The sequence below is a fragment of the Leptonychotes weddellii genome, chromosome 2, assembly GCF_054177405.1.
Source record: "Leptonychotes weddellii isolate Sample4059 chromosome 2, ASM5417740v2, whole genome shotgun sequence".
Lineage (NCBI taxonomy): Eukaryota > Metazoa > Chordata > Mammalia > Carnivora > Phocidae > Leptonychotes > Leptonychotes weddellii.
In genome coordinates this window covers 65,857,393-65,874,343 of record NC_138370.1, presented here as the reverse complement: position 1 = coordinate 65,874,343, position 16,951 = coordinate 65,857,393, and the positions used below count along the sequence as shown (strand labels likewise).

Below are 16,951 nucleotides of genomic sequence, written 5' to 3'. Positions count from 1 at the left end.
TGAATATTGACCAAACTGAATATTGAGAACTCTCAATATTTAAAGAACTCTCATTGGTTAGTCCTCAATAATGTTCTCCTCTCCCTAGAAAAACAAAAAAAACCAGCAGGTGGCAAAATTATTATTCCGGAGTCTTTAGCACAGATTGCCTCCTAGATTTTCTCACAACTTGACAAAGTACGAAATCTGCTCTGACCCATTTAGAACCCCAAAGCTTCATTACAAACATCCCCAAAACTGGAAATCTGCGATTCATTAGGAACATGCTGGGATCCAGGGCTCCATGAAGGAGTTGCCTAAATTGTTTGAGACAGTTGAAAAGAATCTTCTGAATTCCTTCACATTTCTAAAAATAAACAGGAGACTCTCTGGATAAGCTTAAGATACAGAAAATCACACAGAGGCTGGGTCCTATGTTCTTTAATGCTCATCAGAATAAAACCTTTTGCACACTACCCAAACTTCTCAAATACAGAGAATTATGTTTAAAAACTGCAAGACATTCCAAGAGGAAATATTGAAAAGCAAATTTCCATCAGATATTGATCACGTAATTTCACTCCAAAATAATTTATGTTGATATTTCCCTATTATAAGTCATAGTAGAAGCCTATAACTCCCTCCCCTTGAAAACATGTAATTGGCTATGCTGTCCTGGAAACAGCTCTAGAAAACGATGATCTTTTATCACCAGAACTATATTCACAACCTGTTCCAAAAGAACCACCTGGTCTCTATATCAAGCTAATTGCCTTAGGTCGATAGGGTGAATTACTAAAGATGGACAAAGTGATGTTTTTATACTTTATCACTTCAAAAGTGTAAACATTACATTTTTTAGTACATTTTCAGAACTCCAGGACAGATTTTTTTCATAGCAAGTCACAAATACCAACCAGAGGTCTGGAATGGTTACTCTGGCTATTCTAACAATCACTATTCACCTCTGTTCCACTTCACTTAGGAACACTTGGGAATAATTTCTCTGAACGATTTCTCTGATCTATCTCTTTGGTCTATCATTAACATTAGATCCAATGGACAGAGACCATCAATAGTAAAAAAAAAATGTATAATGCTCACATAGATCCTATATATTAGGACATGGATTGTTTAGTGATGGAACTGACTTTTAAAGGAAAGCGACAAAAATAATAGTGTCCTATTCTTCGAAAAATGACATAATTTTATTTTCTCAAAGGAGTGTTGGTCCCTGCTGATAACAGTTGTAACAGCTCAGCATTAACACTAAATATATTTAATCTGGCAAAATTCTTCAACTTTTAAGTGAAAATTTTTAAGTACCCCAAACTAGTGAATCAACTCACAAGGCTACATGGGGATATAGTTTATAAATGAGTTGGCATGAAGATGCAATACTACCTAAAATCAGACACTGGTCAGAGGTCTTAATTATCTTCATACACAATATGGCATATTAGTAACCTCCACTTAAAATTTTTTCCTTCTGAGGCCATTTGCTTTCCTTCCTATAAGGCACAAAACTCTGAGAGCTAATTGACAACATTTTTCCATATTATAAAACAGAAAACACTTAATAAATCTCAACATCTCTAAGCAAAAGATTCTATCAATATAATTTTGTCAAATCCTTAAAAAAATGTATTTCTTCAGACAAATTTCATGACAAAAAAAAGTACTTTGCAGAATAATTTAAAATCTTTTAAAAAAAAAAAATTAATACTACTTACCCCAATTGACACTGCTTAACTACTTACCTTTTGCCTTAGCTCCAATGAAACTTAAAGAAACACTGCCCCAAAGTGATAATGATCTCAGTTGCTTGATAATACCCAACCCCTATATTCTTCCTTTATTCTTCTTTTAATCTGTAACTATCCAACTTTAAAATTTTTGTTTAAAATTTTTAAAACCAATTCCAAATAAGTCATGAATAATTGAGATAGTTTTCTAGATCCTGACAACCCTGTGGTTATTTCCTACTTCTCCCATATGTCTGTCTTCATTAGACACCCAAAGAATTCTAGAATCAGAATATTTCCTTGTGATGTACTAGATGATAATTGGCTGCTACTATAGAACTACTTATATCAAGATGAGCCCTTCTGTTCCAGACAAGAATACAGGCTAACTTCCTTGGTGAAGAATACCAAATGTGACCACAGAAAAGAGTAAAATGCCTCACAGAAGGAAAACTCCACTTTCAACAAGATTTAAAAGAATCAATAAAAGTTAACTGAAGGACGAACATTCCTTATTTTTCATTTCTTAAAATATTTAACATCATGTAACAGTATAAAATTACAGTTGTCCATGATGATCAAAACTTCAGTATTTATAAATGCCAAGTATTAAATTACATGAAAAAACTTGATCATTCTCAATGCTGTATTCAAATGCATCATCAAATGCAAAATATCAAATGTTACACAGTTGCCAGATCTAGAATATTGAAATAACACTGCAACTATCTCTGACTGGTTTAAACTTGTAAGGGTTAGCTCAACTTGACTGTGCTTAATAGCAAATGGTTTAAATATCGTGCTTTGCATCTTATTTTAATACACACCCCGATGCATACCTTCTCAAGGGTCATTTTTCTCTTTCCTGCAACATGAACATCAAAGAGTGGTCCTCAATCAGGGGTGACTTTTACTCCCAGGGTGGGGGCACATTTGGCAATGGCTGGAGACATTGTTGGTTATCACAACTGGGTGTAGGGCTACCTACATCTACATAGCTACAATGCATAGAACAACTCCCCTGCCCCCCATAATTATCCAGCCCCAAATGACTGTTCTGTGGAGGCTGAGAAACCTAGCTACAAGGGCTAACACTCAAAAGCTCCTATTAGGTGTTATGCCTCAGGTTGCAATAAGGAAGGAGAAAGGAGAACTCGGGCTGACACATAACTCCTTCTATGGTCAGGTTAACCCTGGAATTTATTCTACATTTTGGCACTCAAAGCCCATACCGTAAGTTCTCACTCTAGTCACAGAGAATCTTCTTTATGCCTTTCCAGACCAATGCTAGATGATTCTTCTGTATAATTAAAATTAAGTATAATTTTTAATAAAAGCCCTTACAGTTATGTCTGTTTTTAACAAAAGCTCGGAAAAGCTCAAATAGCTCAAATAGAATACATCTTACCAATCACTAGTTTTTCAATGTCCTCCCTTTAAACCATTTAACTTTTACTCGCCAAATGAAGTTGATTGTTCATCTATAACTTTCATGTTTTTATTAGAGTTCTGACAGTTCTTAGAAACTTCAGCATTGATCACAGAGAAAGATGCTCTAAATTGCAAATCAAATGTCCTCACTATATTAAAAACTGAATAGTGTCACAATAGAAATAACAGAAGTTGAAGTCCTCTGATCAGATGCTACCTATAAAATATGAAATACTAGACAAACTTTAAGCTATGCCTCGAATTTATATGCTTCCAAGCTATTCAAATATAAAATAAGCACTAACAAATGGGCAACCTTGTCCATTGCAAGGCTAATAAATCAAAATCACCAAGGTAAGTTAACTGCATTTCCAGTGGATGCAGATTTATCATCAGAGACCTGATAATCATGCAACCACTAGAAAAAGCAATGTGTTTTCCATGACCTTGGTCATAATTCACCACCAACACTGACTTATAACTTTTCACTATTATGTCACACTGAGCACACTCTAAAAAAGATTTCAGGATTTTGGGACTTCTGAATGAAGAACATGCATGTGTTCATCTGATTTCTTTTTTACATTAGAACTCAGTATAAAAACTATAAACATCTGATACCTGAAAAATAGAACAGTGGATAAGAAAGCTGCAGAAAAGCAGGACTTAAATGCCTTGGGATTTTTCTGAAAATGAAAGGCTGGCTAGTAGTTTGAGTTAGTCCAAATGAAGAAGCCCCCAAACTTTCACTTTTTCAGCAATAACTGTATCTCTTACATCTGGCAATTTCTTTTAGTTGAATTCCCCACACCAAACTGGTAATAAAGCAAGCAGGAATGTCATCAAGATTGAAATAAAATCAGAGAAGCTTTCAAGCATTCCATTCTTTATAAGTAGTTTTATTTTGATCTCCACAAGTGGAGAAAGGCCTGGCTGCCACAAATATTTCCAAGACAGGGAAAGTGGTTAAGAGAGGCTGATATCTTTCTAGGCTTTTCAGAGATTAATCAAAAGTATAGCAAATCCCTTCAAGAATACAAGATGGAGGAAACAGGGAATAAGTTGTTACAACACTGGGCAACAAGTCAAGGTAATATATTTACCAAACTTGTACCTTGGCTTCCAAGCTTAGAATGAGAGAGAATAGAAATGATGAGATTTTTTTAAGTATTTAAATAGAGAGGTTTTTGTTTTGTTCTGTTTTGTTTGCTTTTTGTCTTAGGACAATGGACCAAGTATCCAGAGGATAAAATGATGAAGAAGCACACTATTTGAAGAGTTGCTTAAAATTGAAAGCCTGAATTGGAATCCTTATTGGAATTCTTGCTGGATGCATAACTTTAGGCTAGCTTGTAATCACTCAGAGCCACTGGTTTTTGCTGTTGTTTGGGTTTTTTGTTTGTTTTGTTTTAATTTTGGTTTTGGTTTTGGTTTTAAGCTATAAAATAGAGATTATAAAATCTATCTTTCAGAAGGGTTATTTGGGCCAATATATGTAAATAGTCTGAAACATGTGTCATATAAGAAAGTGTACGGCGTTATTAACTCTCTACAAAGTTAATTAGAGGTCTCTGTGTCAGAAGACAAAAAGCAAAGACAGAAGGTGGGCAGGTGCCAGCATATTGGGTCCCACATGCCTTGCTGGCCCTGAGTTTTGATGAGAGCCCAGACAGCAACTACTACGGAGCTTTTCTGACTGCTCGGTGGGAAATGAGTCTATTGGAAAACTCAAGAATCTAACACTAGTAGCTAATATGCCAGACATAACAATCCAGTTAAGGTGGTTTTATCACTACCTATTAGAATTCTCATTTTACAGCTGCAGGAACTAAAGGTCAAAGAAATTTAAGAACTTCCCGAGGTTACAGGCAGCAAATTGGAGGCATGGAACCTAGAGATGTACTAGAAACAAAATTAAGCCCAAGAGTAAGCATCAATGGGCATACACTGGGTTTTATCCATAATGAGTCCTGAATGCTGGCTTCCCATTAAGACCTTGAAAGGTGGGGTTAACCATTCTTCTAGACACACCTTCCCTTTGGCACCTTACCCTCCCTCACTGGGTCAGTATCTGATTCTCCAAGCAGGGCTGTGGGAGAAGACCAAAGTTTTCACAAGGAAGCAATGATGAACAGCAGAATTAGGTTTCAGGAGAGTCAAGTTTGAATAAGTGAGATGGCCAAAGCAAGTATACAACACCGAGACAATATCTGAAATTATTTTTGTTTTTGTTTTTTTCCATAATATCTGAGAGTGGAAAGAATTAAAACTGAAGAAGCCAATTTTCACATCAGCAGGACAAGAAACCACAAGGGCTGGAAACCTCAGGCAAAGCCCAGAAATCAGGAACTAAATACACTCGGGTATGAATTAGAAAACCAGAAGCAAAAGCAAAGTGAGAAGGTCCAGACAATTTCCCCTGAACAGGGGGATTCAGACACACTGATGAGTGGAGAGGAGTCAACATCCTGGACATCAACTCTCAACCAGTGGATAATGGAAGCCCATGTGACTATAAATGACATCAGAGCCCAGGCCCAATATGGTTAGTGTATATAATCTACTTAGCTTTGCACTGACTAGCAGATAAAAAAGAGGGAATCACTGTGGTTTCTTTTGTAATCCTGCAATTTGTGTATTATTGCAATAAAATAGAATTTGTGGTTCTATCGCAATAACAGGATCTTTCCCGGAGACAGAAGGCCTTCTAATAATTGGCAAGCCCTTGGATAGGAAATTCTTTTGGGACAAACATGAGGGAGACTGGCAAAATAGAGGCATTGGAGTGGAAGGAGGAAAATAGATATAGAGCTCTATGGATCTGATGACCAAGTTCTGTCCTCAGGAGCACTGCAAATGCCATCAAGAATAACATAATTTTAAAAAACAGACATACGAAAAAAAAATTGCAATGTCCAAAGACAACAGATTGGTTAAATAAATTATTATGGTAAAAAAAAAAAAAAGAGTCCAGGCCTAAAACCTCCCAGTTTGCAGAAAGTTGAGGTAGAGAAAATGCACTGGGATGAGTCGTATCAGAAGGCTTCCTCTAAGCTTGCCTCACCTTGGCCTTCTGCTGAGTGGTGGTAGACCCTCTCCTCTAGGAATCATGGGCACCCTTAAGTGCTGTTCAACAGCAGTGGCAGACTCGGCAGAAGGGACAGGAGATGGATAGACTGTCAGGTCAAGGAGAACTCTACCTCCTTAAAATTGTCCAGCCAGAGGATTCCCTCACAGTCTGAACTCTGGCATCTGGGATTCTGCACGAGAATATTGGCATGGCATCTATGATCTCCTAAGTATACCTGCTGCAAACATATTCTGTGTATATCTTTATAAATTTCTTCAAATGCAGTAAGTATTTATTTTCAAATTTTTAAGCATCTTAAACTATACCTATCAAATATTTTATTACATTTGCAGTAATTTATAAAGATATATATGGTAAAAGGACAAAAATGAGAGGAAATCAGGGTAGAGCATAAAATGGAAGACAATAAGACAAAACAAATGTAATAGATAAACCACCAGCTAGCGTAATATTTTTAAGGGAGAAAGGGAATAACCACAAAATTAGGGACAAGTAATAATAATAATATAAACATTTGTGGAGTATTTATAAATGCCACTGTTCTAAGCACTTTTCACATATTTTGCCTCATTTCATCTTCACCACAACCCTATGAGGTAGGAACTATTTTTCTCCCCATTTTATAGTTGGAGAGGCAGGAGAAATAAAGTAATTTACCTGAGGTCACACAGCTTATAAACAGTGAAGCTAGGATTCAAGTCCAGGCAGTGTGGCCCCTATGTCCATACTCTTTATCTATTAACATGCTGTCTGCTGACCCAGAAAGGGAAGGAATCAGAAACACAAAGGTTTTGAAAAAAAAGTGTAAGAGGCTACTTTGAACAATACCATGCCAACAATTCGAAAACCTAGGGCTATTCTTACAGGAAAATGCACACTACTAAAATTGACCACATAAAGGAGAAAAAAAAAACTAAAACCATGGGGAAAAGATGAGGAAATTGTCACATACCTAGATTCAAAAAACTGCCAGACCAGTGTGCTTTCTTACATTAATTATTTCAATTTTTCAAGGAAGATACAATTAAGATATTATTTTAAAAATTCCAGGGCATAGAAGAAAAAAAAACAAAGAAAAAACGTATGTAAATGTATTTTCTGAGTCAGGCATAAACTTGTGGGGGGCGGGGCTGGGTGGCTCAGTCTGTTAAGCATCTGCCTTCAGCTCAGGCCATGATCCCAGGGTCCTGGGCTTAAGCCCCACATAGGGCTCCCTGCTCAGCAGGGAACCTGCTTCTTCCTCTCCCTCTATCCCTCCACCCTGCTCGTGCTCTCTCTCTCTCAAATAAATAAATAAAATCCTAAAAAAAAAACTTGGTATCAAAACCTGACAAAAAGATGACAAAGGCAGAAAACAATGTGTCAGTTTTGCTTAGAAATATACATGCAAGGGCGCCTGGATGGCTCAGTCGTTAAGCGTCTGCCTTCGGCTCAGGTCATGATCCCAGGGTCCTGGGATCGAGTCCCACATCGGGCTCCCTGCTCCACGGGAAGCCTGCTTCTCCCTCTCCCACTCCCCCTGCTTGTGTTCCTGCTCTCGCTGTCTCTCTCTGTCAAATAAATAAATAAAATCTTAAAAAAAAAAAAAGAAATATAAATGCAAGCCTCTTATGTATAATATTAAAAATTTATATCCAGCAACTTATGAATAACATTAAAACATTTAGTCTTTATACTAAGAGTGCAAAAAAGGTTGAACAGTAGCTATCTATCGATAAAAATTATTATAGTGCAAGACTAAATAAGAACAATAATTGGGTCATTCTAATAGATCCTGAAAAATGCATTTGAAAAAAAAAATTGACATCCACAACGATATACTGTTTAAAGATTTTATTAAAGGTAGAAATTCCTTCAACATGATCAAAACATTTTCAAATAAACACAAAAACAAATATCCTTAATGATGAAGCACTAGACTCATTCTCATAAGAGATGGAAGTGAAGGAGAACAGAAAATCTAGATATATTGGAGACCTAAGTGGAAGATAAAAGGATAATTTCAAATAAGTGGGAATGAATTATAAAACAATTATAATTGTGACAATTACCTTCTATTTAGAAAAAAAAGAAATACTACCTCACACCATAATACACAAAAATAAATTCCAGAAGCAATAAAGTTTTATGTGTTAAATCCAATAGCATATTTTAAAAACTACAATATGGGGGCACCTGGCTGGCTCAGTTAGTGGATCATGCAACTCGATCTCTGGGTTATAGGTCTGGACCCCATGTTGAGTGTAGAAATTACTTAAGGGGCGCCTGGGTGGCTCAGTCGTTAAGCGTCTGCCTTCGGCTCAGGTCATGATCCCAGGGTCTTGGGATCGAGCCCCACATCCGGCTCCCTGCTCCGCGGGAAGCCTGCTTCTCCCTCTCCCACTCCCCCTGCTTGTGTTCCCTGTCTCACTGTGTCTCTCTCTGTCAAATAAAGAAATAAAATCTTTAAAAAAAAAAAAAGAAATTACTTAAAAAAAAATCTTAGAAAAAATTTTAAATAATAAAAACTACAATATTTTTATTTGACACTGTTCTTTCTAAGCATGAACTGAAATTGAGAAATCATAAAGGAAAATATTAAAAGATTTTACATGTAGGGAGGCGTTCCTGGGTGGCTCAGTAGGTTAAGCACCTGACTATAGATAGCTCAGGTCATGATTTCAGGGTTGTAAGATCCAGCCCTGCGTCAAGTTCCACACTGGGTGTGGAGCCTGCTTAAGATTCTCTCTTTCCCTCTCCCCCTGCCCCTCCCTACTCCCTCTCTCTCTCCCTCTCTAAAAAAAATTTATTTTACAAGTAAAAATTACAATTTCTGTTCAAGAAAATACACCATAGTTTGCCTGGGTGGCTCAGTCAGTTAAGTGTCTGCCTTCGGCTCAGGTCATGATCTCAGGGTCCTGGGATCGAGCCCCACATCAGGCTCTCTGCTCAGCAGGGAGTCTGCTTCTCCCTCTCTCTGCTCATGCTCTCTCTCTCTCTCTCTCATTCTCTCTCAAATAAAGTCTTTTTAAAAAAAAGAAAAAAATACATCATAAACAAAATTAAAAAATAGAAAATATTAGGGAAAATATTGTAGTACACATGACAAAACGTTAATATCTTTAACCAATAGAGTACTTTAAATCTATTTAAAAAGATGAACACTACAGTTTAAAGATTAAAAGACATAAAGAAACAATTCATGCAAGAAAAGCAAATGACCAAAAACTATAAGAAAAGCTATTTGATCTCACTAATGATAGAAAGATAATGATTAAAACAACAATCTGATAATCACCTATCTGTAAAAACTCAATACAACTGCCAATGCACAGTGTTGGTGGGAAGCTTATAGACTGATAATGGGCGTGTAAATTGGTACAACCTTTCTGGAAAGAAATCTGGCAATCTGTATCAAATTCAAAAATGTGCATGCCTTCAAACATGGCAATTCTGCTAAGAATGTTTCTAAGGAACTAATCTAACAAGGATTCAATGAATTATATACAAAGGTATTCCTGAAGAATTACAATGGCTTTTTAAATGTAATTTAATTTGTTCTCAGCTTTACTGAGATATTGACATATCACATATGTAAGTTTGAGATGTTCAATATGATGATTAGATACATGTATATATTGCAAAATGATTACAATAAGATTAGTTAATATCTCCATCTCTATTCCTTTACATAATTACAATTCTGTGTGTGTGTGGTGACAATATTTTAAGATCTATTCTTTAAAAAATTTTTCAAGTATATAATACAGTATTGTTAATTATCATCATCATGCTCTGCCAAACAATGGCATATTTAAAACAATATAAATGGCCCTCAATTTATTGGTCAAATTATAGTGTTTCCATACTATGAAATGTTATTCATTTGTTTGGAAAAATAAAGTGGATCCAGGGATGCCTGGGTGGCTCAGTCGGTTAAGCGTCTGCCTTCGACTCAGGTCATGATCCCGGGGTCCTGGGATCGAGTCCCGCATCAGGCTCCCTGCTCAGCAGGGAGTCTACTTCTCCCTCTGCCTGCTCTGCCTGCCGCTCCCCTTGCTTGTGCTCGTGCTCTCTCTCTCTGACAAATAAATAAAAATTTAAAAGAAATAGAAAAATAAAGTGGATCCAAATTTAGAAATATGTTCATCACATACTTGATTAAAGTAGGCTAGGAAATAATTATTAATAACGTAATACATTTTATATGTAACTAAAATGCATTTTTTAAAAGTCTGGAATGGTGCAACCAAAAAAGAAGAAAAGAGCTTGGAAGAATGTAAACCAAGGTTTATATAAGCATGGTTGTCTAGAAATGGTTGGATTATGAATATTTTTTGTTTTCTTCCTTTTGTTTCCATAGTTCCTGATTTGTCTTTAATAAATGTGTTTTGCCCTTGTAATAATTATTTAAATTTCTTACAATGAAAGCACCTAGATTAAAATATCAACCTATTTTAATAGACCCATAAACAATTACAGAAAACCAATCTGTTTTTATAGCAGAATACTGGGGGTGTTTTGCTATTATAACAAAATACACCTACCTTCCTAGCATTTTTTCGCATTTAGGATAATTGATTAGTCACTTTTAAAAATGTAAAATCAAGGGATACAGTTAATACAAAATACTTAACCTAGCCCTTGTAATTTTAGGTTTTCTCCAAAGTAAAATTAAAAGTTTCTTCACACATCAACTTGATTTTCAAGTGACATGGGTAACTCAATGTTGGTCTCTGCCATATGCTGTTGATGGGCTGACTCATGTTCTACCAGTGTAGAAAAGTGTCATTATCTACTGACACACTAAAATATGAGGGCAAATTAATTATTTACTGGATGAACTATAATTACAGAAAATAAAAATAAACAGGGGGAAAATAAAGGATCCTGAAATGGACCACATCAAGAACTTTGTGTAAATGTGGAAGACAACAGGTTTTTCTGTTCACAGATAATAGCTGGATACCTCTGCAATTAATTTTTAAAGTCTCAAATCATGTTCTGGAATCACTCAATATCAAAACAAATTTGTTATTTTAGTCTCCACACTCATTGAGTCTTTCTCCAAAGAAGCTGCCAAACCCAGCACCAGCTGGCCCCTTGGGAACAAGATGAGGCTAGCTACAGATATTTCTTTTTGAACTCAAAATAGATATTAAAAGACAGCGTTGAACTAATCAAACCTGTTCATCTAAACTAAACTAATCTAACAAAGGTTTACCATCAAGAGAGTTTGAATTGTACAGTGAATATTTAAAACATTTCCATTTTCTTCCCCATAAATCTTTATCTCTTTTAAGTGTTCTGGTTTTTCTTAAACATTAATTGTAGATAAGGGGCCCAGCAATTTGCCCACTATCCTCTGCCTGGCTCTCCTCATGTCAGCAGAGGGGTTCTTGGAAGCATTAGTGAAATCTGGATAAAACAGACACAGTAGCTCATCTTGTGGTACACAAGCTTCCTTCCTATCTTGCCACTTCCTTACCTATCTGACTGGACTCCGTCTACAATGAAATTTACAGAGATTCAAGTTAATAGAGAGAAAATAGTAAAAGTATATGATTGCTAGAATGCTAGGGAGAATATAAATTGGCCCAACCACTCCACAGAGCAACACAGAGCAACACTCTCTAAAATCTTCATGCCCTTTGATCTGGTAATTCCCCAGAACTATTTATATTCAACTAGGCTCAGCACAGCATTATTTGAGTCATAACACACTCATTCTTTTGCCAGATCTTTTCTAACTTTGATCAGGTGGTACTCTCATCCAAAATATACTCACTCGTCCAGAAGCAACAATGTTAGATCCACAGTAGACTGAGAATGCTTCAGCCTAGTGATCTCCTATGATCCTCAACCAGGGTCCCAGGGGTTGTTTGGAAATGTGGAGAATGTTTGATAGTCCTGGTGGGTGGGGTCAGGGATACTACACGTCTGCAATGCCTGGGCTATTTGTACCTAACAAAGAATTGTTCTGCCCAAAGTACTAGTAGTAGAAGCTGGTATTCTGCCCAGAACCTCTCTTCAAGGCCAATCTCCCAGTGGCTGGGAATATTGTCTGCTTATGGTTCACAGCTATGCTCCTCATTGAGCATTGCTCAAGGTTACTGCACCTCCCGGGGGGAACCCACAGATGATATCTGGCAGATAAAGGCATGCAAAGGCCTGCTTCCACTTGGGACAATTCCATAGGGCCTCTCTTTCCCTGTGGCTCCCTGTAGGATTGGCTGAGACCTCAGTTGGCTATCCTGCTGCAACTTAGCTTCTCCCTCTGCCCCATCCTGCCATCCTAACTTCATCCCAGGAGTATCTTTTGCAAACATCTACCAGTAAATCTTGTGCACTCAAGTCTCCCTCTCAGAGTCTGCCTGCACAAAACCTGACTTATGATAATCCCCACTGAGATACACTGCTTTAGTTCATCTCCTTATTTTCCAGATGACTAAAGAAGGGTCTAGGAAAGGGTAAAAATCATGTTCAAAGTGCAGAAGTGGCTAGTTCAGCACTCACTGCACATACTACACATTAAAAACTGTGAGAAGCTTGAGAAATTGGGAGAGAACAGAAAGAGAAGGAAAAAAGACATTAAAATCTTTACTGTGGGTGAGACACCTGGCTGGCTCAGTCAGAAGAGTGTGTGACTCTTGATCTCAGGGTCATGAGTTCGAGCCCCACATTGACTGTACAGATTACTTAAAAAAATTTTTTTAAATCTAAAAAAAAAAAATCTTTATTGTGGAAAATCTTAAACAAGAGTTTTAAAAAGCAATTAGATTAAACTATATGGAGGGGTTCAATTGGTTAAGCATCCGACTCTTGATTTCAGCTCATGATCTCAGGGTCCTGAGATTGAGCCCCACGTTGGGCTCAGTGCTTAGCGGGGAGTCTGCTTGAGATTCTTTCTCTCTCCCTCTGCCCCTCCCCATCCCCACACGCTCTCTCTAAATAAATAAACAAATCTTTAAAAAAATACTTAAGACTTAACTATATGGAGAAATGCTTAATAATGACAGAGTCTGAGAATCAATATTTGTAATTCACTGCAATAACAGAAATCAAAAGAAGACTGCCCAAATATCTCAGTTTGGGGAAAACAATTTACTGGATTCCCTAACTACTATTAGTCTGCCTAAACTGTTCATATTTAGTGTGCATCACTGTTATAGAGCCAAAAAATGATGATTAGAAATTTTCCTCTTAAAAGGAAACAGTTGGAAAGATACGGAGAGTATCCATGGAGGTGAGAGTGAAAAAACATCCCGTCATATCCAACTCTTACTCCTCTTCCCTCTGAAAACGTAGCTAGTTCTAGACACCCACTATCCACCAAAAAAAAAGTCTTTGATTTCCCCAGTGCTCTCTTCTAAGCCATCTGTCAATCTTGAAAGACATGTCTCTACCATAGCCAATTCCTCCACTCCTATATTAACATAGTTTTTAAGTATGGCATTATAATATTTTCACCCTGCAACTTTTACACTTACATCTTTGTTCTGTTCCCAGGGAAGAAATTTCCCCTATTATTTTCAAGAATCATGTAGACAGAATGGTAATATTGCTTCAAGTTCCAGTCATAGACTAACAATTACCTGCTAACCCCCACAAAAAAAAGAAAAACAAAACATACAGGTTTTGAAAGATCTTTTTTAATGTAAACCCATACTTGGAATGCAAAACTAAGTTGAAAATTACTAGGATCTTTTAATTTTTGAGTAAAAGGAAAAAATCTCTTTATCACACATTTTTTTAATTTTCTCAGAATCAAAATTAGTATTTAAAAAGGCAGGAAATAGGGGCACCTGGATGGCTCGGTCAGTTAAACGTCCAACTCTTGATTTTGGCTCAGGTCATGATCTCAGGGTCATCAGATCGAGCTCCATGTGGAGCTCCACACTGAGTATGGAGCCTGCCTAAGATTCTCTCTCTCTCTCCCTCCGCCCCTCCCCCCCACCCCACACGTGTGTGCTTGCTCTCTCTCAATCAAACAAATAAATAAATAGGCAGGAAATAAAGCACACTGAATGAATGGAATTATTACCAAAGCCAATACGACCAAAATAATTTTCCTCAAACCTCCATTTGAAAAGAATTTGATATTTTAATGCAAAAACTCACAGAAGTCCTTGTGCTTAACTAAGCATCTCAAAATATTGTGCCAAATATTTAACATTTATTTTAAAACATTTTGAATGGTACTTTTACCACATACATGTCCCAAAATAATCCTGAAAATGATATTTTTTCTAACATATAATAAAAAACTTCCTGGCTTTCAAAGTCTGAAAGGCAGCCTGCATAATATACTAGATTCCTGTTTATTAGCTCATGATATGAAAAGAATTTTGTCCAATAGCTTCAGAGAAAATTACTAACTAGAATTTACTATTAATAATGTTCTCATTGTCTTGGTCATCTACATGAAGTACAAAAGGAAGCAGTTTAGACTTACTCTTTAAAGCTGAAAAATGCCAGGAGTTATTGCCAGACCCCACTCTGCTACATAAACTCTGGTTTTACATCAAAGAGCACCATGATATTATTTTAGTCATCCTCTGCTTCAACGGCCATATTCTCTTCATATTGCATAGAACAATCATATGTTTAATTAAATCGGGAAAAGTAATAAGCATTCTACATTTGGGGGTTAGGAATATGGGCCTCCTCCTGTGTTAAACATGTCCCAGTTTATAGCTCAGTTGACAATTCAAAGGCTAAACCAGAAAAGTCAGGACAGCTTGACTTTGTTGGTTTCCCAATTGTACAGCTTGCAATCTCTCTATTTCATTGAGGTAGCAGGGCACCATAACAGGAACAGATTGTTCTATCAGCAGAACAAAAACTGAACTGACAGCAGCTTTCTCCAAAACTGTGACTGTTTTCCAAATGTGCATGCTCTAGTTAGGGCTAAGGTTATTTATTCAAATGCTAATAGAAATTATTGTGGCCACTAGCTTTCTAAGTTGAATTTAGAAACCATTGCTTTTCTCTCCTGCCTAAAAGATCTGGTCACATTCCTAGATCTTTTTCCTGGCTGTTAGGTCCTGAACCAAATATCCTCTTGTAGCTGTGCAAAATTGCGATCTGATGTTGATCACTGTTTAGTTTGGCATCATTCCACAAACACTCATACAGTTAGAAAATAACTTCTTTGATATCTTTGTAATTATGATTTAGTTCTTCTTTACTAGGTCACTTTTAACACCAGTTCTAAGATGAAAGCAACAAAAAAAAACTGGAAAACTTTGGATCATGGAAACAGCTTTCTGATAGATATTCTTTGTTAAGTCTCTATTAAATCATCCCTGGCTTTCCATTGTCCTTGTGATAAAATCCAAACTACTTAATTTAGCTTACAAGCTCTCCACCATCTGCCTTCTGTTACTCTTCCAAGGCCTCATTTCCCCCCTTGAACTCTAGCCTCAGCTTCAGGAAACGTCTTCCCATTCTGGAATGTACCATATTCCTTCCTGCCTTAGAATCTGCACACACTCTTCTCTCCATCTAAACACTCTTGCTGGAAGTACTCCCACCCCTTTTGCCTAACTACCTCCCTTCTCATCCTATTTCTCTCTCTCTCTCTCTGATATATGTGTGTGTGTGTGTGTGTGTGTGTAATTTATATATATTTATGGAATTAATCAATTTCTGAAAGAATCAGTGATGCCATCAAGAGACTTAACCTGTCTCAAAACATTTCTCTTCCTAAACATTCTCATAAAGATGCAAATACAAATTTTTAGAGAATTAACAAAGAATTACTTGCCTCTAATCAATTTAGTACAGTTAATAATGTGATGTGCTTTGTGAATATGACAGGCAGAGAACAAAGCTTCAAGGTAAGAAGTGAGGCCTGGATAGGGAGCCCCCTTAGAGGCCCTGATCATCTATATCAGCACTATCAAACAGGGGACTATAGACTGTGCTTATCTGTGAACTCTTGGCTATAGGATAGTGAGGAGATAGGAGCTTGCACTAGAGTGTAAATCAACACATTGCTTCTTTCATTGAGAAAGTCTTGCTGCCAAAAAAAAAAAAAAGCTGAATTAAACAGTGTGTTTATGGTATGATCGACAGCAAAATCTGAAGGTCCTAGAAACAAGAACTAAACATAATAGAAAGAACCATAAAAGCAAGAACAGATTTATTAAATAAAAGTTTTCCGTCTGTCAATTCTATTTAACGCCAGGCTTTAAATTATATCCATAACTGCATTCTTTGTTTTCTCTTACCTCTGGCACACTACACCTAGCTATGATACTAACTAGGTAAATGAGGAAAAGTTTAATTCAGAAAACATCAGTAACTCCCCCACCCTCAGGTAGCTTTGGCAATATTGAGAATTTTTTATTGTCACAGCTGAGACTGGGTGGGGGGGTGGCGGGCGGATGGACTTTTTTAAGTGGATAGCATTTAAGTGGATAGCGACTAGGGGTACTGGTAAATGCCCTACAAAGCACAAGACTGTACTTCCCCAAACAAAAAAACCATCCAGTCCAAAATGGTACTATTGTTGAAGCTAAGAAACCTTGCACACTAGATGGTCTCTAAAGTCCCCTTCATCCCTCACATTTTCTGATTATTTTGATGTTCACAAGAATTGTATTCATATTAGTGACCTAATTACAGAGGGCAAAAGTGACTTCTTTATCTAATGTCATTTCTGCAGTGAAATATATTTAGGCTATAGAGAGAACAGGATAATCTAACTTCAGTACACATT

General features: G+C 36.8%; 1 protein-coding gene across 1 annotated transcript in view; it reads right to left on the bottom strand.

Moving 5' to 3' along the window:
* Nucleotides 1-12,856, bottom strand: part of IQCM (IQ motif containing M) — a 103,357-nt gene extending 90,501 nt beyond the window's left edge. Inside the window, exon 1 of the mRNA XM_081813066.1 lies at nt 12,014-12,856. The gene's annotated coding sequence lies outside the window, so the exon portion shown is untranslated. The remainder of the gene's footprint in view (nt 1-12,013) is intronic.
* Nucleotides 12,857-16,951: the final 4,095 nt, after the last annotated feature.